Source organism: Neovison vison, chromosome 12 (genome assembly GCF_020171115.1).
Source record: "Neovison vison isolate M4711 chromosome 12, ASM_NN_V1, whole genome shotgun sequence".
Lineage (NCBI taxonomy): Eukaryota > Metazoa > Chordata > Mammalia > Carnivora > Mustelidae > Neogale > Neogale vison.
This window is the reverse complement of record NC_058102.1, coordinates 120,903,452-120,928,835: the sequence shown is the minus strand read 5'-3', so window position 1 is coordinate 120,928,835 and position 25,384 is coordinate 120,903,452. Positions and strand designations below refer to the sequence as shown.

The 25,384-nt window shown below is 41.7% G+C and overlaps 1 long non-coding RNA gene across 1 annotated transcript; it reads right to left on the bottom strand.

Moving 5' to 3' along the window:
- Nucleotides 1–351: 351 nt before the first annotated feature.
- On the bottom strand, nt 352–25,372 carry LOC122891426. The gene is made up of 3 exons (XR_006381285.1): nt 25,297–25,372; nt 3,415–3,550; nt 352–770 (listed from the first exon to the last, which is right to left on the bottom strand). It is a non-coding gene; the product is annotated as an uncharacterized LOC122891426 (long non-coding RNA).
- Nucleotides 25,373–25,384: the final 12 nt, after the last annotated feature.

Here is a 25,384-nt window from a genome sequence, read left to right as displayed (position 1 = left end):
TTATTTCTTTGTTGGCTTTTTAGCTATATATCTTCCATTATTTTTAGTAGTTACTCCAACGACTTCAATATACATCTTTATATTACCACAATCTCCTTACTACTTCACATAAAATATAGCAACATTTAATAATCATAGTTTTATTTACCACTCTCCCAACTTGGTGAGATTTTTGTCATATCTACTATATGTACTTGTGTTATAAAACCCACAATACTATGTTATAAACTGCATTATGCAATCCTATGCTTTTTCAAGAAATTAAGAAAATGGGTACAAGGGACCCCTGGCTGGTTCAGTTGGTGGAGCATGTAACTCTTGATCTCGGAGTTATGAGTTCAAGCCCCACTCTGGGTATAGAGATTATTTAAAAATAAAATCTTAAAAAAAAAGGAAAAAAAAGAAAAGAAAATGTGTGTATTTTCTCATGTTTACCCCTAAATTTACCATTTCCTGTGCTCTTAATTTCTTCCATTGAATCCAAGTTATCATCCGATGTCATTCACCTCCCACTTAAGAATTCCCTTAAGTATTTCTTATAGCACAACACACCAATTCTTAGCTTTTATCCATCTGAAAACATCTTTGTTTTTCTTCATTTTTGAAAGATAATTTTGTAGCATATAGAAGCTGGGTTAACAGCTGTACTTATTTTCGTACTTAAAGGTGTTATCCAATAGTCATCATGGGTTGGGTTTCCTAGGAGGTAGACTCTGAGGTGGAATTGAGCCAGCAGAATGTTTACTAAGGAGTCTCCTTGGTATCAAAACCTGTGGAAAGAAGAAGGAAGCAAGAGTAGTCAGAAGGAAAAACTGAGCTCTGATGCGTGTCCTTTGGTAGCCTCAGCCAATGCCCCGGGGGGAGATCTGGAGCAAGAACGGCCCTTCAGATTTGTCTTGCATTGGGCCAAGATGGTCAGGTCCTGCCCTGATCAACCACTGGCTGTAGGTATCCCAGGAAGAGGCTTGATCTTAAGTCAGTGCTCTACAGCTGAGTCAATCCCTCCTAACGGGGCTGAAAATGGAAGGGTGTCTGCTAATGGCACTCCTCTCAGCTGGGGCAACTGGGTTTTTCTACTGGTGTGATCTGGGTGTGTATCACAGACTTCTGGTCTCCCCTGTTTCTCGTGAGAAGTCTGCCTTATTTGTATTGTTTCTCTCTAAGTAACATATAGGCCTTATTCTTCTCCTGACTCCTTTTTCCTTATCTTTAGAATCCAACAGTCGGTTGTATGTCTAGTGTTGTTTTCTTTGTATTTATTTTGTTTGTGCTTTGCTGACCTTGGATCCATTATTTTTTTACCAAATTGCTAAGTTTTCAGCCATTGTTTCTTCAAATATTTTTTCTTCCCTATTCTCTTGGCTCCTGGTATTCTAATCACATGTATTAGACTGCTCGTGTTTAAGAAACCAGAGCTCTTTGAAAAATCCATTCATATTTCTTCTCTTCTCTCCCTTTTCTGGAATTTGAACAATTTCCATTTACCTGCTTTCAAATTCACTGATTCCTGGGCATTCCCTAATCTGCCACTAAGCATATCTAGTAAGTTTTTCATTTTAGTTTCTGTATTTTTCACCTAGAATTTTCATTTGAGTCTGCTGTAGATGGAATGTGTCTCTCCCTGCCATTCACATGTTGAAATCCCAACCCCCAGTGTGATGGTATTAGAGGAGGTGGGGCCTCTGAGAAGTAATGAGATCATGAGGTGGAGTCTTTGTGAATGGGATTAGTGCCCTTGTACAAGAAGCCCCAGAGAGCTCCTTCTTTCTGCCAGGCAAGGACACAGTGAGAAGATGGCCAACTCGGAACCAGTAAGCAGAATGTCATCAGAGAGCAGACCTGCTGGCGCCCTGATCCTGGACTGCCCATCTTCCAGAAGTATGAGAAATAAATATTTGTTATTTAAGCCACCCAGGCTATGGTGTTTTTGTTAAGAGTAGCACAAACAGAGGAAAATGGACTTTTCATTCTATTTTGCTGCTGTTTCGCCATCTGTTCATTAATGAAGACTATATTTTCCCATAAGTTCTCATACATATTTATAATAGCTGCTTTAAAGTTTCTGTCTATAGTGTGCCATGTAAGGTTTAGTTTTCTTTGGTTGTTTTTTCCTTCTTGCATATGGGTCATATTTTCCCATTTCTTTACACATTTGGTTACTTTTACTGTATACTAGACATTAGAAATTATACATTGTAGAAATTCTGGATTCTGTTACATTGTTAAGAAGACTGTGATTTTTGTTCTAGCAGGGAGTTAAATTGGCTGGACTCGAACTCCTAAGTCTGTCTCTTCTGTTCTGGGTGAAGGCTGAAATCTCTGCTTAATTCTTTCAGTTTCTAGTAGTCACTTTTTCTCTGTACTCTATGTGGTCTCTCCTACTGATGCATATTTCAGCAGCTGAACCAGAAATTCAGCAGAGTTTATATGAAGATTTAGGTTCACAACCTCTATGACCTCCTCCCTCCTAGGATGCGCCCTCGCAGCTCCCCAGCTGCTCTTCCAGTCCTGAGCTCTATACTCTAACACCAATATTCAGTAAGGTTTTCATTCTGAGCCACATAATGGACTGGTGAACAACTCTGAGCAAAAACGACAAACTCAAAAACCACAATGGTGTAATTCTAATCTTTTAAAGGTAGACTCCTCAATATCTGCTTGTGTTTGGTCTCAGTCCAATGCCTTCAGATAGTTGGTTTTTAACATTTCCAGCCAGACTCTATCATTGTTATCTGTAGGAAGATCAGCTTGACCGAGCTACACTACCATTACTTGAAGTCAAATTTCCCCATATATTACCATGGTGTTCCACACTGGAATCATACTTAAATCCTGATTTGTCTATATCAGTGTTGTAATTCATTTCCCTTGCATTGGTGCTATGTTTAGGAAGGGTCATAGATCATTCTATAAAACCAGAGCTAGCTATAAAGGGCTTTAAGACAGGGAATTGGTGGCTTATTCCCCCTCCCCCCAAGAAACTTAAGAGAGCAATGGTTAGAGAAACTGCTACTGACCTTCTCAATCTAAAGTGTTCAAGCAGGTGGTTTTCAAAACTCACCTTGAAGTTTCCCCAGTTCTGGCTGCAACTGTCTGAGAATAATGAGCTCTCCATTACTTTGGCTCAAGGTTGCCTCTCATCAGTACTCTCTAGCCTGGGACCATACAACAAAGGGGAATCTAGCAAATGTAGCTCCTGGCTTCTCTTCAAAGGAAAGGAGACTTTAGAAGGGGTGGTGGTAATGCCAAGTTGACAATACAGAATCCAAACAAGGCATGTGACCCAAATTAGCCAAAGGCACAGGAGGGAAAGGGAGCTGCAGAGCTTCTGGAAAAAAAAAATTTGCTAATAAACTAAAAAAACAAAAAACAAAGAAAAATGAAAACAAAACAAAACAAACCCCAAAGACTCACAAGAAGAATGGTCCCTCTTCTTACAATGGATTTTTTTCATATGATTCTTGGAACAGAAGCATTGATCTTATGATTATGATGAGCCAGCTGAGATGGAAGCAAATATGGTGTCTGAAGCCTGTCCATTCTGGACATCCTGTTGTGAGAATAAGTGTTATTATTTAAGATATTTTCAAATTGGTTTATTTTGTTACTTGCAGCAGATGAGGCACCTTATATAGATCCCAGAAGAAACCATTTAAAGGGGTGAAAGTGGCAGCCTTTAAGGAGTAAGACTTGGGGTAATGGGATGTGGTACGGTGCACGTTGGCTTTTAATCTATGTTTTGTGCTAGTTAACACTGTAAAGAAGTTATATGCACTACTTGGATAAAAACATTAATTTTTTTTAAATTATTATTTATTTATTTATTTTCAGAAAAACAGTATTCATTATTTTTTTCACCACACCCAGTGCTCCATGCAAGCCGTGCCCTCTATAATACCCACCACCTGGTACCCCAACCTCCCACCCCCCCCGCCACTTCAAACCCCTCAGATTGTTTTTCAGAGTCCATAGTCTCTCATGGTTCACCTAAAAACATTAATTATAAGAGACAATCTGACAACTCCTCTCCATCTCCACATCACAGTTTTCATACTTAATGCTGATCTTAGCACAAAAGAAAATGGCAGCTAAATGCAACAGTTCTTTCCTGCTTTTATGTCAGGTGATCATCAGTTTTGGTTGCCTGTTGAAGAGCTTTCTGAGTGAACCCTATCTTTATCCCCCTCAATCTACTGTCTGTCACCAAAATTATCATTCCGAAGGGCAAATATGATCACATCTCTCTCCTGCTTAAAACCCCTAATTGGCTTCATTTTGTCTCTACAGGATAAAATGCAAATTCCATAATAGGGCATCCAAGACTCTTCAAAATCTGGCCTCTTGTGTTCTCTAATGCGTACATTCTACCTGTTTTGAAAATCTTGCTTTTCTCCACTCAGACATCCATTCTTTTGGAGTTTCTTTGGTTTGGAACACCCTTCCTAAAAAATCCACTTTCAGCTACCTGTCCTGTGAAGATTTTTTTCTTCTCCAGTTCTCCTATGGTCTCTTGTTCAGATGTGTTGTAGATACTTATGGCCTCCCATCAGCGTGAATTATATGACAGCTCAAAAACCAGCTACTAGAAAGTCTGAATGGAATCAGAACATCTTTTAAAACTGAAATTTTTTTGGTAACTCATTTGGTGATTGGATCTGAATTGAACTACTTATATTTATAATCTCAATTTATCCTACTTTGTATTAATATTCATTAATTTTGCTGCAGAAATATTAATGGGTTTCACTGCAGAGTGAAGCCTCAGACCCCACTGGTAACAGTATGTAACACATGGTATACATATCTCTACTCTATGCATCATTCCGAAAATGGCTACTGCAACGTGTTGCATCCCACATACTCTTCTAGAACTTTACCACTTATCAAGAGGGGAGGTCTATTTTTACTCCCCCCTTGAAAATGGGAGTGATTTTATGAATAAAAGTAGTAGAAGTGACACTGCTTGACTTCCAAGGCTAGGTCGCAAAAGGTGATATGTCTTCTACCTATTCTCCATTCCACTCTCAAAATGCTTGCCCTTAGAACTCAGCCACCATGTTGTGAGGAAGCTCAGCCATGTAGTGAGGCCACCTGTAGCTGTTCTAGCCCATAGCCCCAGCCAAGATCTCAATTACTAGTCATCATCAACGACCAACCAGCATCACGACCAGACATGAGAATGAACTGACATCTTCAGGTGATGCCTATCTTTGATACTCAAGTGCCCCCACCTATTGGCTGAGCAGAGCAAAGACAAGCTGACACCACGCCTTGACCCAAACACAGATTCATGAGAAAGGTACATGTTTTTGCTTTAAGGCACAAAATTATGGGCAATGTTCTGCAGCCACAGTGATTGGAATCTCCTCCTATTACCTTGTAAAAATGTGAAATATTCTGAGTTCTAAAACCCATGAAAGATTTCAGATAAGATCTTCAAACTAATATCATGTTTACATAATTATTTTTCTATAGAATTAGAAGTTCTTTGAGGACAAGAATCAAGTTTTCCTCTCTTTCTTTCTTTCCTTTTTTAAGATCTTGGTATTCTCAACAGCTACCGTTCTAAGATTGGGTAGGTCATCAAGGCATTATCTATTGAAGTAATGTTGAATGTATAGATGAAAGAAAAAATAAATACAGTTCCAAACAAATGGTTATTTTGAAATAGTTTTTCGGTAGACTATACTTTCATTCAACACAATCCATTGCTCGAAAATAACTCAGAATACCTTATTTTTATAACTATTTTTTGTTTATGAATGATACAAAAACTTCATCAACTTCCCTAAGTTGTTTTTATCCAGAAGTGTTATCTTCTTTTTTAAACATTTATTTTAGAGACAGAGAGAGAGCACATGTGAGTAGGGCCAGGAGGAGGGGCAGAGGGAGAGAGAATATCAAGCAGACTCCCCACAGAGCACAGAGCCTGATACAGGGCTCAATCCCACAAATCTGAGATCATGCCTTGAATCAACACCAAGAATCAGACACTGAACCCACTGAGCCACCCAGGCACCCCCAGAAGTGTTATCTATTATGATTATGTACTTTATCCATCAAAGCATGTTCCAAATTATCCTTGGCTGTTTCCAAAAGTCAAATGCATCCTTAAGGAAGAAGATTTCCCATTACTGAAGATAATCAAAGTAATTTGACGTAGACTCTGAAGGTTATACCCAAACAGGAGATCCCAATTTTTTGAACATTGCAGTGTCAAAGTTAATGCAATATCTGGAAATAATGCACAGATGCAAAGATTGAAGCATTCATGTTGACAGCTATGGAAGAAAAACATATTAATTTGGAGTGTAAGTTCTACCTTGCATGACCAAAATATAAGTTTATTTCTCTCATGCTCATGTCATATATACATCATGTCACACACATACTTAACTACGTGAGGAAAGGGAATGAAGGTAGAGAGAAAATCCATAATGTCACAAAGACATGAATAGATAGGGTTGATTTGTTTTTTAGTGTTCCCGTCGGGAATAACAGTTCTAGCCCCCCTACTCCCCCCAACAGGGAATTGTATATGATGAAATCAGGAGATACAAGTGCTTCAGTTTTGCTACCCAACAACTGTCTGATCAGAATTTAATGGATCCTTACTGCCCTGCTTTACCCTCCCTTCCCCTGTTGTGTCAACGGCAGAAGCTGGGTTACATGTACATATATTTCAGGACCATTCACGCTTGGAGGAAATCTCTGTGAAAGCAAAAGTCATCAGATAAAAATAATATTAACCACAGTCTCTCAAAAAATGCCAAGAGGGGGACGAATCTTACAATCCATGGCACAACTTCTAATCTTTTCTTTCTCTTCTCTGGTGTTTCATGGAGTCTGGCAGGAACACTGCCTCCAGACCTCCTCCTTTTCTGTTGTATTCCTCCAAAAGCCCCCTTTCAAATTCTCTTCCAGGCCCCCTTGCACACATAGAGCACCCTGTTCTTTTTCTGCCTACCCCTCTCATCTTCTCAATCTGGTATTTTCTCATCATGCTGCTTCCTCAGATCAATCGAACTGGCCTTGGCTGTATTAATTCCCTTCCTCATGCATTAACCTGGTCCCGTGCAATCCTGGGACCAGAGACACAGCGCAGATGAAAAGAAACTCTCTCTTTCAAGGTGAGGAGGGGAGAAGCTATGAATCCTGAAATATGAATCTTTTTCCTTGTCATACCAACATCTTACAAGCAGAATTCCATTTCACTAAACAGCAATAGTATGATAAGTAACCTCGGCCAGACACTATCAGGATAGCATACAGTACAACATGACCCGCCCACGGATTCTAGATGAACAGTTCAAGGACCACACACTCACTAGTGTCTATTGCTGCAGGCCTGCGGGGGTGTGGATAAATTGATATTGATTTAAATGGATGTGTAAACCATGTTATGAAGAGCTATCTCATCCCTGGGGCAACCTCATTCCTGGGGTCCCTCTCCTTTCACTGAATGCCTCAGGTACCACTTTTCTAGGCTTCCAAGGGGGTTTAAAACCCCAGAAATTACCAAAGACCTAATAACGAAAGCCAAGTATCGACTCCTATATCCCCTTCTCCCTCTTTTGACTCTGAATCCCCAAATTTCTGGGGGTTGAAGGGTGGAGATGCTGCAGAGCAGAAATTCCCATTTATGATAAGGTTGCAAAACAAAACACGATACACTGAATTAAGTCTGAATTTCATGTAAAGAATGAATAATTTTTTAGTATGAGTAGGTCCCAAATATTGCATGGGGCATACTTATACTTTAAAGAAAAGCATTCATTATTTATGTGAAGTTCAAATTTAGCTGGGTGTTCCTTTATGAGTTATGCCCAGAGATCTGTTAACCCTAATTTAGGACAATCAATGAGAAGAATACCAACCAGGAATGAATACGTTAGGCTTAAAAATGGGAATTCTTAGGTAGATACTGTGTCTTGAGTTGTCCATTAAAAATGTACCTGGAGGCACCTGGGTGGCTCAGTTGGTTAAGTGCCTTCCTTGGGCTCAGGTCGTGATCCCAGGACCCTGAGATGGAGCTCCGTGTCGGGGTCCCTGCTCGGCCAGGAATCTGCTTCTCCCTCTGCCCCTGCTCATGCACTCTCTCTCTCCCTCTCACACAAAAATAAATAAGTAAATAAATAATCTTTTTTAGAAAGTAACTAAAACATCAGAATATCAAAAAATAATAGTAAACTGTCTCTGGAAACAGCAGAATCAGACACAGAGTAGTAAGATGGTTAAGTAGCTGGAAATATGTTATTGGTGTACTAGAGAGAGATACTACGTCAGTTTGTCCATAAAGCGTAAATGATTTTTTTTTAAAGATTTTATTTATTTATTTGAGAGAGAGAGACAGTGAGAGAGAGCACGAGCGAGGAGAAGGTCAGAGAGCGAAGCAGACTCCCCAAGGAGCTGGGAGCCTGATGCGGGACTCGATCCCGGGACTCCAGGATCACGCCCTGAGCCGAAGGCAGTCGTCCAACCAACTGAGCCACCCAGGCGTCCCAGCGTAAATGATTTTATAGCAGACCTCCAGTTTACTTGTTTTGCTTTGCTTTTTAAAAAACTACAGGTCCCCCCTAAGATAGAGATCTCATTCAAGCATTCCTAAGCAAGGATTTTAGCTACCCAGGATGTGTGGAAGCAATGAGAGGCCCTTGGTTGGCCCCACTGTCGGAGTGGGCTGTGTTAGTTCTGGGGGCAGCAGCAGCAGCCATGGGCTCATAGGGGGTGACTCGGCTCCTGTGAGAGCAGAGCACCCTCTGCCCCAAACCAGAGAACACAGCAGGGCATCAAGGAGAGGCACTCAGGGCGTGAGTGAAACAGGGCGAGGTCTAAGGGACAGTGGTGCAGACAACAGCTAAGAGACTGTCCTGAGATGCCTCCTCTAGCAAAGTCCAAAACTTAGGCTCTTTTGCTGAAATACAACTTCAGAGTTGTGATGACGGTTAATTGTATCTGTCAGCCGGACTGGGACATGGGCACTCAAATTAAATGTTATTTCTTGGTGTGCCTGTGAAGGTGTTTCCAAATGAGATTAACAGTTGACTCGGTGGCCCTGGTTCAGTAGATTGCCCTCCCCAAGTGGGTGGGTGGGCATTATCCAAACCCTTGAGGGTCTAAAAAAAACAGGCAGAGGAAAGAGGAATTCACCCCTTTGACTTCCTCCCTGCCTGCTTGAGCTGGGACATCAGTCCTTTCCTGCCCTTGGACTGAAAGTTACAGCCTCAGCTCCTCTGGTTCTCTGACCTTCAGACTTGGACCAGGCTACACCTCTGACCTTCCTGGGTCTCCAGCTTCCAGAATTGGACTGTGGGATTCCTCCGCCTCCGGGCCAGTTCCTCAGATCTCTATATCTGAGTCTGTATCTATATTCCCTATTGATTCTGTTTCGCTGGAAAGTCCTGATTAATATAAGAGTAAAAACAAGACTATTAAACATCACAGAGGGAAATAAACTTAGACCCACCCAACCTAGCGACCTCTTCCTGCACGTCCCCTCTCCCCAGCCCTAATCTCAATTCCATTTCCCATTGTGCCTTCCGTGTTTTAGAAGTGATGGCCCACTGTAAACACAGCAGCTCTTTCTCATTTTATTAGCACCACGCTCTAACCAACTGAGCTAACCAGCCAGCTGCTCTTTCTCATTTTAGCAGCTGACCGAGCTGTATACCACTGAAGGCAGGAGCAGTCTCCCAGAGACCTGTATTTCCTACATGGCCTAAAACCTAGAAGCAAGTGCCTTGCACATAAGCAGGAGTTTCAGTGAATTAATGAAAACAATCTCCAAATTGCTAATATTAACAACACTTACTAGCATTGTATTATTAATCTCAAAAACAAAACCAAATTGGATCACTAGGAGATCATCCCGTCTTTACGGTTCTCCCCCAGATGCCTTGAGAATGAGACTGAGCACAAGGTCAGGGGAATGAAGGGCAGACTGCATTCTCCTGAGCTATGGGTTTGGCCCCTTTTACCAGCATTAAATTAGCCATAAGAAAAATGAATGACAGTCCTATCAGCATGCTATACACTTTGGGGAAAAGAGCAAATGAAATCATATTGACAAAATAGGTCTCCTTTTTCTCTAGAATTGTTCATTTGATCTTTATCCCAAAGCTTCTTTGACATGATTAACCAAAGACTGAAAACTGAAGATATGAGACACACAAAAGCCTATTAGATTATCTAGTCCATTTTTTAGGCCACATGTACAATTACGTGTTCCCTATAGAAATATTTTCTAGAACTTTGTCTGCCCCTTTCCCAGTAGACTTCTCTGAATGTCTTAAAGTCTTTTCTGGGGAGCGTGTTCCATTTAGGCTCATCTTAAGACACCTGACAGTTTTTCTGAAGCTTCTATTTTCATTTGTCGTATTTAAATTTTGCCCCATTACTCCTACTTAGGCCCTTTTCCCGTCACCATATTGTAGATAGTTTTCATATTCCATTTTAGGCATAATTTAACCATGCTTCACACATTAACTTGAGTAGACAGTATATGGTATAAATTACACACAACAGCGATGTGTGAAGACATTCTGTGGTGAATAAATTAAAGCATTAATTTCAGACATATCAAACTAACACTTTTTAAATTTGTGGTTCCTATAATTTTGAGGCCTGTTTCTAAAGTCTCTACAGTGGGGGAATTAAATGGAAGAGATTCTTCTAAAACTTCTCCTTTCATTTCATAGGTTGGAGATCAGCCATTCCCATGAATATTGAAAAGAGAAAGAATTTTTTTTTTTAAAGAACTTAACACAAAGGTCCTAGTCAGATTTAAGGAGATGTTGCCATTCAGACATATAGGTGAAAAAAGATGAGTTTTAGGAACTCTCCAGACATCGTCACCAACAATCTAACGTTAAGAGAACATTAAGGAAGAGGAGTTTATTGCTCACAGAGTATATGTGAAACTAGGTGCGATGAATCTGAGTTGTGCACGTGTTTATAGTATGAGAAGAAGATTTTAAAATAAGAGAACCTAACTCCAATTTTTTTTCATTATCAAGGATCTAGTTATTTGACAGAAAGAGAGAGAGATCACAAGTAGGCAGAGGGACAGACAGGGGTGGTGGGAAGCAAGCTCCCTGCTGAGCAGAGAGCCCAATGCTGGACTTGATCCCAGGACCCTGGGATCATGACCTGAGCTGAAGGCAGAGGCCTAACCCACTGAGCCTCCCAGGTACCCCCCAACTCCAATTTAACCAAAATTCCTCTGTGTGAAAAGGAAAACTTTCCCAGCACAGGCTCTCCAGCACAGGAAACCTGGGGTTTCTGGTTTCCACAGATGACACAGAACCGCCGAATGGACAAGGATCTGGTACCAAAACACATGTGCACACAATTCCTTTTAAGTAGTGAGATCTGAGAAGAATCAAATTTATCCTTGCTCCCAATTTTAGTTTTCACCATAGTATTTAGTACGTCTACATCATTTTTTAGTTTATTTATTGTCTGTGTCCTTTGGCTCTCATCTAGAATCTAAGCTCCACGAGGACAGAAATTTTTTGTTTTTGTCTTGTTTTCTCCTATACCCCCGTGCCTAGAACACTGCCTGACCCACAGCATGCAGTTAAGGATTGGTTAAAGGAAGTCATTTATTTGGCACTGACTTCTCCATTTACAGAGTCAGACAGAAAAATAGCATGCATATTCTCTGCTAAAAAGAACTAGATCCCGCCCCCCACAAATTGTTCTACTATGGGGAGAAATTTTTTAAATTCTTGAGGGTAGGCTTTGAGATAGTATTTGTCCTTAAAATATAACCTCAGAAGTATCTCAAATCTGACCAGGTAATTATGGTGCTAAACATGAGGCTCCATGAAGCCAGAGGGAGTGTCGGATTTTTCTCTCCATGTCAGCACATGACACAGACCTGGAATGAGGAATAAATAAGATCGGTTGGAATAGCTAACCTAGACTGTGCTAGCCACTGGTCTAAGCACTTACAGGCATTAATTCATTTATTTTGTACGATAGTTCTACCTGGGGGCACAATTCTTATCCCCAGTTTCTAGACGAAGAACATTAAAGCCTAAGAGAAAAAATAACTGCCGGATATCACTGTATTGTCCCTCGACTCCAAACCCACCCTGCTTTGCCCAGTTTGTGAGCTGGGACTGGCCAAATATTGTGTCAATAGAGGGCACCAGTGGGACATGCCAGGAAGACCCTCCCCTCCAGGCCCTGACCCTCCATGTTTGTTCTTCCGTCAGGAGAAACCAGAAGGCAGCTTGGAGGAGTCCCAGCTGTACCTGGGGCCACACTGTCCTCCCTAGCGGCTTCTGCAGCACAGCTCTGGTCCTACCTTCTGGAAAGTCCTTCCCCACCAGCAGGCTGCATACCACAGCTTCTCTGAAGAGGACTGACTCCCACCCTGGCCCTTAGTTCCTTTATTGTCTCCTCTCTTCAGCCAAGAGGTAGTGGTTGGCACACAACTTTTACTCCTGTAAGTAGTCAGCCCCCTTCTACTAGTGAGCAAGTCTTCATATTAAATTGTCCCTAGACAATTTTATTTCAGACCCCAAATAGTCCCAAGACTGTACCACTAGGAAGCAATCAAGCTGGACTTCAAACCCAGTAAATCTGATAGCAGAGGGACACTCCAAATATGATGCTACAGTCTCCTGTGTTTGGGATAGAATCCGGATTAACTCCGCCCCCAGCCTGGACCCTCTGAGGCTGCAAAAATGAGAACTGCAGTACAGGAGAAGCAGGCTCCCGACTGAGCAAGGAGCCTGATGCAGGACTCGATCCCAGGACCCTCGGATCATGATCATGACCTGAGCTGAAGGCAGACACTTAACTAAGGTGGCGCCCCTCAGATCCCTTTTATATGCAGAGTTTCACCACCAAACAACTCTGTAGAGTTGATAAGGCATATGTTAGCATTCCTATAAAGAAACTGAAGCTCACAGATATTAACATTTTACACAAGTACACTCAAGTCTTCCAACTTCCAGCCAGAACTCTGTCTATAATATCATGATCTTGTCTTGAGGTTTAGTTACTCTGGAGGCAATTGGAGTGTGAGACCAAATAATGGATCTCCAAAAGATCCATGTCCTAATTCTCAAAACCTGTATGTATAACCTTATATGGAAAAGGGAACTTTGCAGATGTCATTAAATTAAGGGGAGAGAGGAGTGATCCTAGATAATCAGAGTAGCCCCTAAATGACATCATAAGAGTCCTCATTAGACAGGGGCAGAGAGAGACCTCATGCACATACAGGAAATGATGTAGTGAAGATGGAGGCAAAGATGGGAATGATGTGGCCACAGGCCAAGGAATGCCAGTAGCCTCCAGAAGCTGGAAGAGAAAAGACACAGAAAGAAATAAGGAATAAGAAATAAGAAATAAGCAATTCAGCAACGTGGCAGGATACAAAGTCAATGTGCAGAAATCAGCGGCTTTCTTATACACTAATAATGAAAATACAGAAAGGGAAATTAGAGAATCGATTCCATTTACTATAGCACCAAGAATCATAAGATACCTGGGAATAAACCTAACCAAAGAGGTAAAGGATCTGTACTCAAGGAACTACAGAACACTCATGAAAGAAACTGAAGAAGACACAAATAGATGGAAGACCATTCCATGCTCTTGGATCGGAAGAATAAACATTGTTAAAATGTCTATACTGCCTAGAGCAATCTATACTTTTAATGCCATTCCGATCAAAATTCCACTGGCATTCTTCAAAGAGCTGGAGCAAATAATCCTAAAATTCGTATGGAATCACAAGAGACCCCGAATCGCTAAGGAAATGTTGAAAAACAAAAATAAAGCTGGCGGCATCACGTTACCTGATTTCAAGCTTTATTACAAAGCTGTGATCACCAAGACAGCATGGTACTGGCATAAAAACAGACACATAGACCAGTGGAACAGAGTAGAGAGCCCAGATATGGACCCTCTACTCTATGGTCAATTAATCTTCGACAAAACAGGAAAAAATATACAGTGGAAAAAAGACACTCTCTTCAATAAACGGTGCTGGGAAAACTGGACAGCTATATGTAGAAGAATGAAACTCGACCATTCTCTTACACCGCACACAAAGATAAACTCAAAATGGATAAAAGACCTCAACGTGAGACAGGAATCCATCAGAATCCTAGAGGAGAACATAGGCAGTAATCTCTTCGATATCAGCCACAGCAACTTCTTTCAAGATATGTCTCCAAAGGCAAAGGAAACAAAAGCGAAAATAAACTTTTGGGACTTCATCAAAATCAAAAGCTTCTGCACAGCAAAGGAAACAGTCAAAAAAACAAAGAGGCAACCCACGGAATGGGAGAAGATATTTGCAAATGACAGTACAGACAAAAGGTTGATATCCAGGATCTATAATGAACTCCTCAAATTCAACACACACTAAACAGGCAAACACATCAAAAAATGGGCAGAAGAGGGGCGCCTGGGTGGCTCAGTGGGTTAAGCCACTGCCTTCGGCTCAGGTCATGATCTCAGGGTCCTGGGATCGAGTCCCGCATCGGGCTCTCTGCTCGGCGGAGAGCCTGTTTCCTCCTCTCTCCCTCTCTGCCTGCCTCTCTGCCTACTTGTGATCTCTCTCTGTCAAATAAATAAATAAAATCTTTAAAAAAAAATGGGCAGAAGATATGAACAGACACTTCTCCAATGAAGACATACAAATGGCTATCAGACACATGAAAAAATGTTCATCATCATTAGCCCTCAGGGAGATTCAAATTAAAACCACATTGAGATATCACCTTATACCAGTTAGAATGGCCAAAATTAACAAAACAGGAAACAACATGTGTTGGAGAGGATGTGGAGAAAGGGGAACCCTCTTACACTGTTGGTGGGAATGCAGGTTGGTGCAGCCTCTTTGGAGAACAGTGTGGAGATTCCTCAAGAAATTAAAAATAGAGCTTCCCTATGACCCTGCAATTGCACTCCTGGGTATTTACCCCAAAGACACAGATGTCGTGAAAAGAAGGGCCATCTGTACCCCAATGTTTATAGCAGCAATGGCCACGGTCGCCAAACTATGGAAAGAACCAAGATGCCCTTCAACGGATGAATGGATGTGGTCCATATACACTATGGAGTATTATGCCTCCATCAGAAAGGATGAATACCCAACTTTTGTAGCAACATGGACGGGACTGGAAGAGATTATGCTGAGTGAAATAAGTCAAGCAGAGAGAGTCAATTATCATATGGTTTCACTTATTTGTGGAGCATAACAAATAGCATGGAGGACAAGGGGCGTTAGAGAGGAGAAGGGAATTTGGGTAAATTGGAAGGAGAGGTAAACCATGAGAGACTATGGACTCTGAAAAACAACCTGAGGGGTTTGAAGTGGCGGGGGGGTGGGAGGTTGGGGTACCAGGTGGTGGGTATTATAGAGGGCACGGCTTGCATGGAGCACTGGGTGTGGTGAAAAAATAATGAATAATGTTTTTCTGAAAATAAATAAATTGGAAAAAAAAAAAAGAAATAAGGAACACTTCTCCTCTAGAACTTCTGTAGGGAACACAGCCCTGCTGACACCTGACAATAGCCCAGCTTTACTGACTTCCGATTTCTGGCCTCCAGAACTGTGAGAGACTAAATTTCTATTGTTTTAAATCACCAAGTTTATGATAAGTTCTTACAACAGCTTTAGGGAGCTAACATACTGATAAACTCAAGTTTAAAAGAGAAGTTTATACAGATAGAAAATAATTTCTAAACACGACATAAATAGTTTTATAAAAATTAGTTTCATTAAAATAAAGGATGCTGGGCACCTGGGTGGCTCAGTCAGTTAAGCCTCTGGCTCTTGCTTTGGGGTCAGGTCAGGATCTCAGGGTTGTGAGATCAAGCCCTGTGCTGAGCTTGGACTGAGCATGGAGCCTGCTTGAGATTCTCTCTTCCTCTCACTTTGCCACACCCCCACCCAAGTGCTCACAGACACACTCATTCTCACTCTCATTCTCTCACTCAAAAAATAAATAAAATAAAGGATATTTAGAACATGCAGAATGGGGACAACTGGGTGGCACAGGTGGTTAAGCCTCTGCCTTCAGTTCAGATTATGATCCTAGGTTCCTGGGATCAAGCCCCGCATCAGGCTCCCTGCTTAGCAGCGAATCTGCTTCTCCCTCTTCTTCTGTCTCTCCCCTCCCCAACCCCTGCTTGTGTTCCCTCTTGCTCTCTCTTTCTCAAATAAATAAATAAAATCTTGTTTTATTTTCTTTTTTTTAAAGATTTTTATTTATTTTTTGACAGAGAAAGACACAGGGAGAGAAGGAACACAGAAAGGGAGAAGCAGGCTTCCCGCTGAGCAGGGAGTCCAATGCAGGGCTTGATCCCAGGACCCCAGGTGGATCATGACCTGAGCCAAAGGCAGATGACTGAGCCACCCAGGTGCCCCCAGCAAATAAATAAATAAAAACTTAAGAAAAAAAACTAAAAAAAAAGAACATTGAGAATAAAAACACAAACTACATAGAAAATAAAATCTTCTAAAATCGAATCAGGGAGAAATAGAAAATATGAATATCCCAATTACTAGTAACAAAATTGAATTGATAATCAAAAAAGTTCCCAACAAACAAAACTCCAGGAAAAATGTTTTCACAGGTAAATTCAACCAAACATTCTACAAGGCCAACATTCCCTTGATACCAAAACCCAGACAAAGATGTTACAAAAGAAGAGAAAGAAAGAAAGCAATAGGCCAATAACTCTGATGAACATAGATGCAAAAATCCTCAATGAAATATTAGCAAACCCCACTCAATACTACAATAAAATGATCATTCACTATGTTCGAGTGGAATTTATTCTGGGGCTGCAAGGATGGTTCAATATCTGCAAGTTGATCAACATGACATCCCACATTAAGAAAATGAAGGATAAAAATCATATGATCATCATAATAGATGTGGAAAAAGCATTTGACCAAATTCAACATTCGTTTATGGTAACTCTCAAAAAAGTGGTTTTCAAGGGAAAAAAACCTCAACATAGTAAAGGCCATATGTGGAAAAACCCACGGCTAACATCATACTCAACATTAAAATCTGGAAGCTTTTCATTTAAGCTCAAGAACAAGACAAGAATGTCCATTCCCTTCACTTCTATTCAACATAGTACTGGAAGTCCTAATGACAGCATTCAGGGAAAAGAAATAAAAAGACATCTGAATAATTAAGGAAGAAGTTAAACTGTCACTGTTTGCAGATGACATGATACTGTACATGTAAAACCCTGAAGATCCCACCAAAAAACTACCAGAAATAGTTACATGACTTAAATAATTCATTAAGAATTCCATAAAATTGCAGGATGCAAAACCAAAATACAAAAATATCTTGTGTTTCTTTTTTTTTTTTTTTAAGATTTTATTTATTTATTTTAAAGACAAGAGATCACAAGCAGGCAGAGAGGCAGGCAGAGAGAGAGGAAGGGGAGCAGGCTCCCTGCTGATGGAGAGCCTGATGCGGGGCTCAATTCCAGGATCCTGAGATCATGACCTGAGCTGAAGGCAGAGGCTTTAAGCCACTGAACCACCCAGGTGCCCCATATCTTGTGTTTCTATACACTAATAACATAGTAGCAGAAAAAGAAATTAAGAAAATAATTCCACTTATAATTACATCAAAAAGAATAAAATACATAGGAATAAACCTAACCAAGGAGGGGTGAGAACTATACTCTGAAAACTATAAAATATTGATGAAAGAAACTAAAGACAACACAAATAAATGGAAAAATAGTCCACAATCATGGACTGGAAGAATTAATATTGTTAAAATGTCCATATTATCCAAAGCAATCTACAGATTCAGTGCAATCCCTATCAAAATACCAATAGCATTTTTCACAGAACTAGAAAAAACAATACTGAAATGTGTATGTAACCACAAAAGATGCCAAATAGCCAGAGGAATCTTAAGAAGGACAAAGCTGGAGTTATCACAATCCCAGACTTCAAGATATACTACAAAGCTATAGTAATCAAAACAGTATGGTATTGGCCTAAAAATAGACACATAGATCAATAGAACAGGCTGAAAGCCCGGAAATAAATCCATACTTATATGGTCAATTAATCTATGACAAGGGAGGCAAGAATATACAGTAAGAAAAAGACAGTTTCTTCAACAAATGGTGTTGGGGAAAAGGGACAACTATACACTAAAGAATAACACTGGAGCACTTTCTCACACCATCTACAAAATAAACTCAAAATGGGTTAAAGACCTAAATGTGAGACCTGGGACCATAAACTCCTAGAAGAAAACATAAGCAGTAATCTTTCTGCCATTGTCTTAGCAACATTTTTCTAGATATATCTCCTCAGACAAGGAAAACAAAAGCAAAAGTAAACTGTTGGTACTACACCAAAATGAAAGTCTTTTGCACAGCGAAGGAATCCATCTACAAAATGAAAAGGTAACCTGCTGAACGGGAGAAAATATTAGCAAATGATACATCCAATAAGGGATTAATATCCAGAGTATATATAGTATACAACTCAACACAAAACCAACAAATAATCCAATTTAAAAATGGGCAGAGGCACTGAATAAACATTTTTCCAAAGAAGACATACAGATGGCCAACAGACACGTGAAAAGATGTACAACATCACTCATCATCAGGGAAATACAAATCAAAACCAAACAAGTTATTACCTCACACCTGTCAGAATGAATGAAATCGAAAACATGAGAAACAAGTGTTGGTGAGGATGTGGGAAAAAAGGAACCCTTGTGAACTGTTGGTGGCAATGCAAACTGATGCAGCTTGGAAAACAGTACAGAGGCCCCAAAATATTGAAAACAGAATCACCATATGATGCAAAAATTCCATGACTGTATATTCATCTAAAGAAAATAAAAATACTAATTTTAAAAGACATATGCACTCCAATGTTTATTGCGGTGTTATTTACAATAGCCAAGATATGGAAGGAACCCAAATGTCCATGCATAGATGAAAGGATAAAGGAAATGTGGTACAGATATAATGGAATATTACTCAGCCATAAAAGAGAGATATGTTGGGGTGCCTGGGTGGCTTAGTTGTCTGCCTTCAGCTCAGGTCATGATCCCAGGGTCCTGGGATTGAGCCCTGCATCCGGCTCCCTGCTTGGCAGGAAGCCTCTTTCTCCCTCTCCCAATACCCCTGCTCCTGTTCCCTCTCTTCCTGTTGCTGTCAAATAAATACATAAAATCTTAAAAAAAAAAAAAAAAGATGTGTTGCCAGGTACAACAACATGCATGGATCTGGAGGGTATAATGTTACATGAGATATGTCAGAGAAAGACAAATAGCATGTGATTTCACTCACATGTGGAATTTAAAAAACGAACAAAACAAACAGACAAAAAAAAAAAGAGAGAGAGAGAGAGAGAAATAAAAGAACAGATTCTTAAGAACAGAAAACAAACCGGTGGCTGTCGGAGGAGAGGTGGGGGTTGGGAATGGGCGAAACAGATAAAAGGAATCAAGAGCATACTCACCTTGAGGAGCACTGAGTAAAGTATAGAATTGTTAAATCATTATAGTGTGCACCTCAAACCAATATAACACGGTACGTTAATACACTTCAATTAAAATAGACAAAAGCAAATGTACAAGAATATCCATCAACAATAGAATGGATTAAAAAAAAAACAAAAACCTGTGGTAGATTTAGATGATGAAATAACACAGGGCAGGGGCGCTTGGGTGGCTCAGTGGGTTAAAGCCTCTGCCTTGGGCTCAGGTAATGATCTCAGGGTCCTGGGATCGAGACCCGAGTCGGGCTCTCTGCTCACCTGGGAGCCTGCTTCCTCCTCTCTCTCTGCCTGCCTCTCTGCCTACTTGTGATCTCTGTCAAATAAATAAATAATATCTTAAAAAAAAAAAAAAAGAAAGAAAGAACACATGGCAATGGAAAAGAGTGAACCGTCCCTCTAGCCAATATGAATGAATCTCACATACAGGACGCTGACCAAAAGAAGCCCGACACAAAACAGCTATGACTCCATTAACAGGAAGTTCAAGAACAGGCACATATGGAGGTATGGTGACAGAAGTTAGAACTGTGGTTTCCCTAGGGGATTATCTGGGGTAGGGGTGCCACAGGGGAGCCTGCTGCTGGGCTGGAAATATTCTGTATCTTAATCTGGGGGGAGGGAGTTTACACAGATGTATACCTAAGTAAAAGGAATTGAAGTGTACACACCATATTTATATTCTTTACCAAATATAAATGAGATCTTAATAAAAAAGAACATTAAATATTTATTTTAAAGAAACGACAGAAATGTAGAAATGCACCTTGGTTGATGCATCACATTTAAGATAATCACAAAACCAGTATACCATTTTGAAGTTTCACTAAAAAGAGTTTTAGGATGCCTGTGTGGCTCAGTTGGTTAAAGCAGTTGCCTTTGGCTTTGGTCATGATCCCAGCATCCTGGGATGGAGCCCCAAGTCGGGGTCTCCTCAGCAAGAAGTCTGCTTCTCCCTCTCCCACTGCCTGCCACTTCCCCTGCTTGTGCTATCTCTCTGTGTGTGTGTGTGTGTCAAATAAATAAATAGAATCCTTAAAAAGAAAAAAAAAAGTTTTAGGATTTTCCTCATTTGCAAATTCCTCATTTGGTAGTAATATCTACCAACCTCATATAGCAACTAAGAGTATTAGATAATGTAAAAATATCAGTGCTATAAGGTAATATTTGTGGAGCCTTCCAAGATACCATTTTCACTTAAGTAATCTCTTAGAAATACAACTTCCATTCTTGTAAAATACAATAAGTAAAACCCATAGTGTAAATGAAAGAGGAACTTGAGTTAGGCCAGCAACAAATTGATAAATTGATAATTGGTACTAAAGTAGCGCTGCCCACTCTTTCCATGACCCTTCTGATAGGCAATTCTCATTCAACTGAAAAGTTAATGTTTATCCTAACATTAAATCTTCCTGAAGGATTCCAGAATCTACCTGGGGCAAGATACTCAATTCCAGAAACTCCAACTAAAGATTTATAAAGTTTCAAGCCCAATAATACCATCCTGCTTATCTCCTTTTTGAAAGTTATTAATAAAACAAACAAGGTTGCAGTTGTCTCTCTGTATATAAATAGCATGGATCAAATCATAATTCCTATAAATCAGAGCTGTCCAGTGTGGTAGCCACTAGCCATATGTGGCTACTGAGCACCTGAAATTTCACTAATCTGAATTGATCTGTCTGTCCTCTAAGTATAATATACACATCATCTTCAAAATTTCGTACAAAAATGAACATAATATATCTCATTCATATTTTTATATTGATTACATGTCAAAATGATAGTATTTTTAATACACTGGGTTAAATAAGGTATACTACAATGAATTTAACCAGTTTATTTTTAGTTTTTCTAATGTGGCTAACAGAAAACTTTAAATTCTTTATAATGGCTGGCATTATATTTCTATTGGACAGCAGAGATCTAACTAAAGATGGAAAGTTCATAATGCTATTTCTCTTAAGTTTTCAAAAGAGTTTTAAGAATTAGGATGAAGCTTGCTTAAATGTTTTCTGGCCAAATTACATGTCTTTACCAATACTTAAAATCTATGTTGAATCTTCATAATCAACTGAGTTTTTGAATGCTCATCTGATGTTTGAGCCCCATGAAGCCACAGGTTATTTAATTTCCCTGAGCTTTAATAATATGTAATATGTAAACCTGTAGTTCTAAAGCATTTCAGGGCTTTGTACAATTGAGGCAGAGAAATGACCTCCAGAGAAATGATCTCCAACCTGACTTTCCAGGATGCCCCAATACAAATGATACATTCAATTCACCAAAAATGCTATTAAATGAACTGTGTTCTCCTAAATTCATATGTTGAAGCCCTAACCCCCAATATGACCATATTAAGAAGTGGGGGCTTTGGGAAGTAATTAGGTTTAGATGAGGTCCTAAGGATGCGGTGCTCATAGATTAGTGTCCTTATAACAGAAGGAAAAGATCAGAACTCTCTGATGTGAGGACACTGTGAAAAAGCAGCCATCTACAAACCAGGAAGAGAGCTCTCACCAGGAGCTGAACCTGCCAGACCTTCATCAGGGACTTCCAGTCTTCAGAACTGGGAGGAAATAAATTTTGATAGTTTAAATCACCCAGTCTACTGTATTTTGTTATGGTAGTTCAAGCAACAAACACAGATACCCACTGCTTAAAGCAATCTCTTTCTTTTTCTTTTCTTTTTCTTTTTTTTTTTGACAGAGAGAGATCACAAGTAGGCAGAGAGGCAGGCAGAGAGAGAGGAAGGGAAGCAGGCTCCCTGCTGAGCAGAGAGCCCAATGCAGGGCTTGATCCTAGCATCCTGGGATCATGACCTGAGCTGAAAGCAGAGGCTTTAACCCACTGAGCCACCCAGGCGCCCCACAAAGCAATCTCTTTTTTATTAAATATCATAATTAATCTTTATCTAAGGCTATGAATACGTACTTTTGTTATATAAAGGCATAGTGATTTGCACAATGTGAAAAATAAAAAAATAAATATTTGTTGATTTTCTCTATGTGTTATTAGGACAGGTCTGACCCATGGCCTCAGTAGACCAACTCACTCATAGACCACCTTTGCCGAACCAGGAAAAAGGGTCAAGGAAAATTATTACTATCTAAAAACATTGTTACTTCAAAATATTTCATTCTTGGGGTGCCTGGGTGGCTCAGTGGTTTAAGCCTCTACATTTGGCTTACGTCATGATCTCAGGATGCTGGGATCGAGCCCCGCATCGGGATCTCTGCTCAGTCGGGAGGCTACCTCTCCCTCTCTCTCTGCCTGCTTCTCTGCCTACTTGTGATCTCTCTCTGTCAAATAAATAAAATTTTTTTAAAAAATATTTCATTCTTAGTTATATAAAAAATATTTTCTTCAATACATGGAACTTCTATTTCTACTCTAACTGAAAATGCAAAGGTGTTCTGTTCATCTCTCCCCTAGAGATTTTCTTCCTGGTGTGACACCTGCAATGATTTCACCAGAGTTTAAGCATAATAAAATCTCATTTTATGCTCCAAGGCAGGGACGATCCTAAATGTTCCTCAACCAGTATGGTATGCAACCTTGTGGTTTTAGGGAACAACATTTAAGTAAACATCACAAAAAAGAAAGGGTCCGAGCCTAGATAACAAAATGGAATGTTTGTTTCTTCAGAAACATTCAAAACATCATGAGATGTGTACTGCCTGACTTTGAAGAAAGAAAGGGAGAGGTATGGAAGAGAACCAAATAACATAGTGGATTTAATCCCTTTTTATCACTTTAATCCCTTTTGCTACCTTTTAGGGCTCCAACGGGTCTAAGTTACTCCAAGAAAACTATACAAAATTTTGTGTGTCCTCTACATATTTTCTGGGAGAAGGACCCTTAGGTTTGAACATAATCTCCAAGGAAACAATGACCCAGAAAAGGTTAAGAACCTCTTGTTTAAGGTTTGTTTAATGAAAGTGAAGGGACATTTCTCCTCACACCTGTCCAGGTAGAACACCCAGCCTCCTCACTTGCAGCATACTGCCTTACAAAAAGACCTTAGAAGGTATACCAGGCCCTGCTTCCACTATCTGATTACCTTATTCCTTGGTTTCGTTTCCTGGTGTTGTGTATCCTAGCTGCCTTCAACTTCCCCCTTGCTCAAAGTTGTCCTATTCGTGTATCCCAGTTAAACAGAGGTACTGTCTCCTCCTCTGAGTGTGACCCGTGATGAAATGTATGGCATTTATCAACATACCCTTTTCCCTTATTCCTCGCCACTCTCTTGGGGCCACGTGACTTTGCCACCGGCTGAATGCATTGTCCATCTCTTTACTCTCTTTTGTATTTAGGTCTAGGGACGGTCAGTTTGGTGAGGTACTTTTAAGCATGTCAGATTACTGTCCTGTACTGCCATTCCCAGGTGGTATAAAATTCTCTTCCATTCCCACCCTAAAGATGTTCTAAGAAGGAAATGGCGTGCTCCTAGCTCCCCAGAGAAGAATGTTATATAAAAGTAATAAAAGCATTGTTGCTGTCAATTATTTTGGCACTATTACACCAGGTGGCAGAGTCCCCCCCACCCCCGCACCTGCCTTGGCCGTTTCTTCTCTAAGAGTCAGCAAAGCCACCGAGCACTCACTGACGTTGCACCCCTTGTTCCTTCCACCCGCTCCAAGCCCCACATTCCAAGTTGTCTCCTTGAATATAACTCCGGATCCTTCTACAACCCTCTTTGTTGGTGAAGAATTGAAGCTCACTCTTTTCTATACTCTTCTTACCAGCAAATTCTCAAATCTCTTCGTTTCCTTGCAGAGCGCGGAGGGTAAGTTGTGTGTGTGTGTGTGTGTGTGTAATTTGTGTTTCCTAAAACTTGCATGAAGCCCGTAACTGTGGCCCTCCGTGTGTGTGTGTGTGTGTGTGTGTGTGTGTGTAGTGTGTGTGTTTCCTAAAACTTGCATGAAGCCCGTGAGTGTGGCCCTCCGACATCCTGCCTCTCAAGGCAAGGAGTGGGCTGGCCGGAGGGTCCCCGACACCCAGCACTACGTATAACAAGCTCGGCCCCGGGAAGCGGTGGCGACAGGCAGGCGAGCTCGGGGCCGAGAGCCGGGTCCCAAGCAACAGCGCCCCGACCCCCCGACCCCCGCGTTCAGCTGAGCCCGCAGTCCCCGCGGGAAGGCCGGCCGGGCGGGCCGAGGGCGCTGCGCCGCGGCCTCCGGCTCCTCTTCAGGGCGCCGCGCGTCCAGGCCGGTGGGTGGCGGCTGCCCGGGCCCCCGGGGATGGCGGCGGCCGCGCTCCGCCAGCAGGTGGCCCCGGGGTCCCGGCGGCGCCGCCTCCTCCCCGGTGCCCCTCCTCCCGCGGGGGCGGTCAGCGCCCCGACCCGGCTCGCACCCCGCCGCCGCCGCCGCCACCGCCGCCGCCGCCGCCGCCCTCGGCCCGCCCGCCGCGTCCCCGGGGCCGCGCTCGCCGCCGCCGCCGCCGCGTCCGGAGCAGCGCCCAGGCCGGCCCGCGGCCAGCGCGCAGGGCGCCGGCAGCACCCGGCCCGCCGCGCCGCGCCCTCCCCGCCCCCAACTCGCTCCCCAACGGAAAGTTCGGCTCCGGCTGCGTGTGGCACAGAGACCGGGAATGAGAGGGGGTCGGGGGGCGTGCTGAGGGGACCGGGCGGCGGCGGCGGCGAGGCGGGGGCAACTTCTCCCGGGAAAGCGCCTCCTGCCGACCCCGCAAGCCGCAGCCCCCGAGTGGGCTCGAGGTGGTTTTTCCCTTGCCTTTGCCTCCCCCTGCGGATTCAAGACACGGACCTTGGTCCTGGCGCTCCCGCTGCCGGGTGACAAGAGCCAGCGCCGCCACCACCGCCGCCGCCTCGGCCGCCGCTCCCTCCGCCCGCCG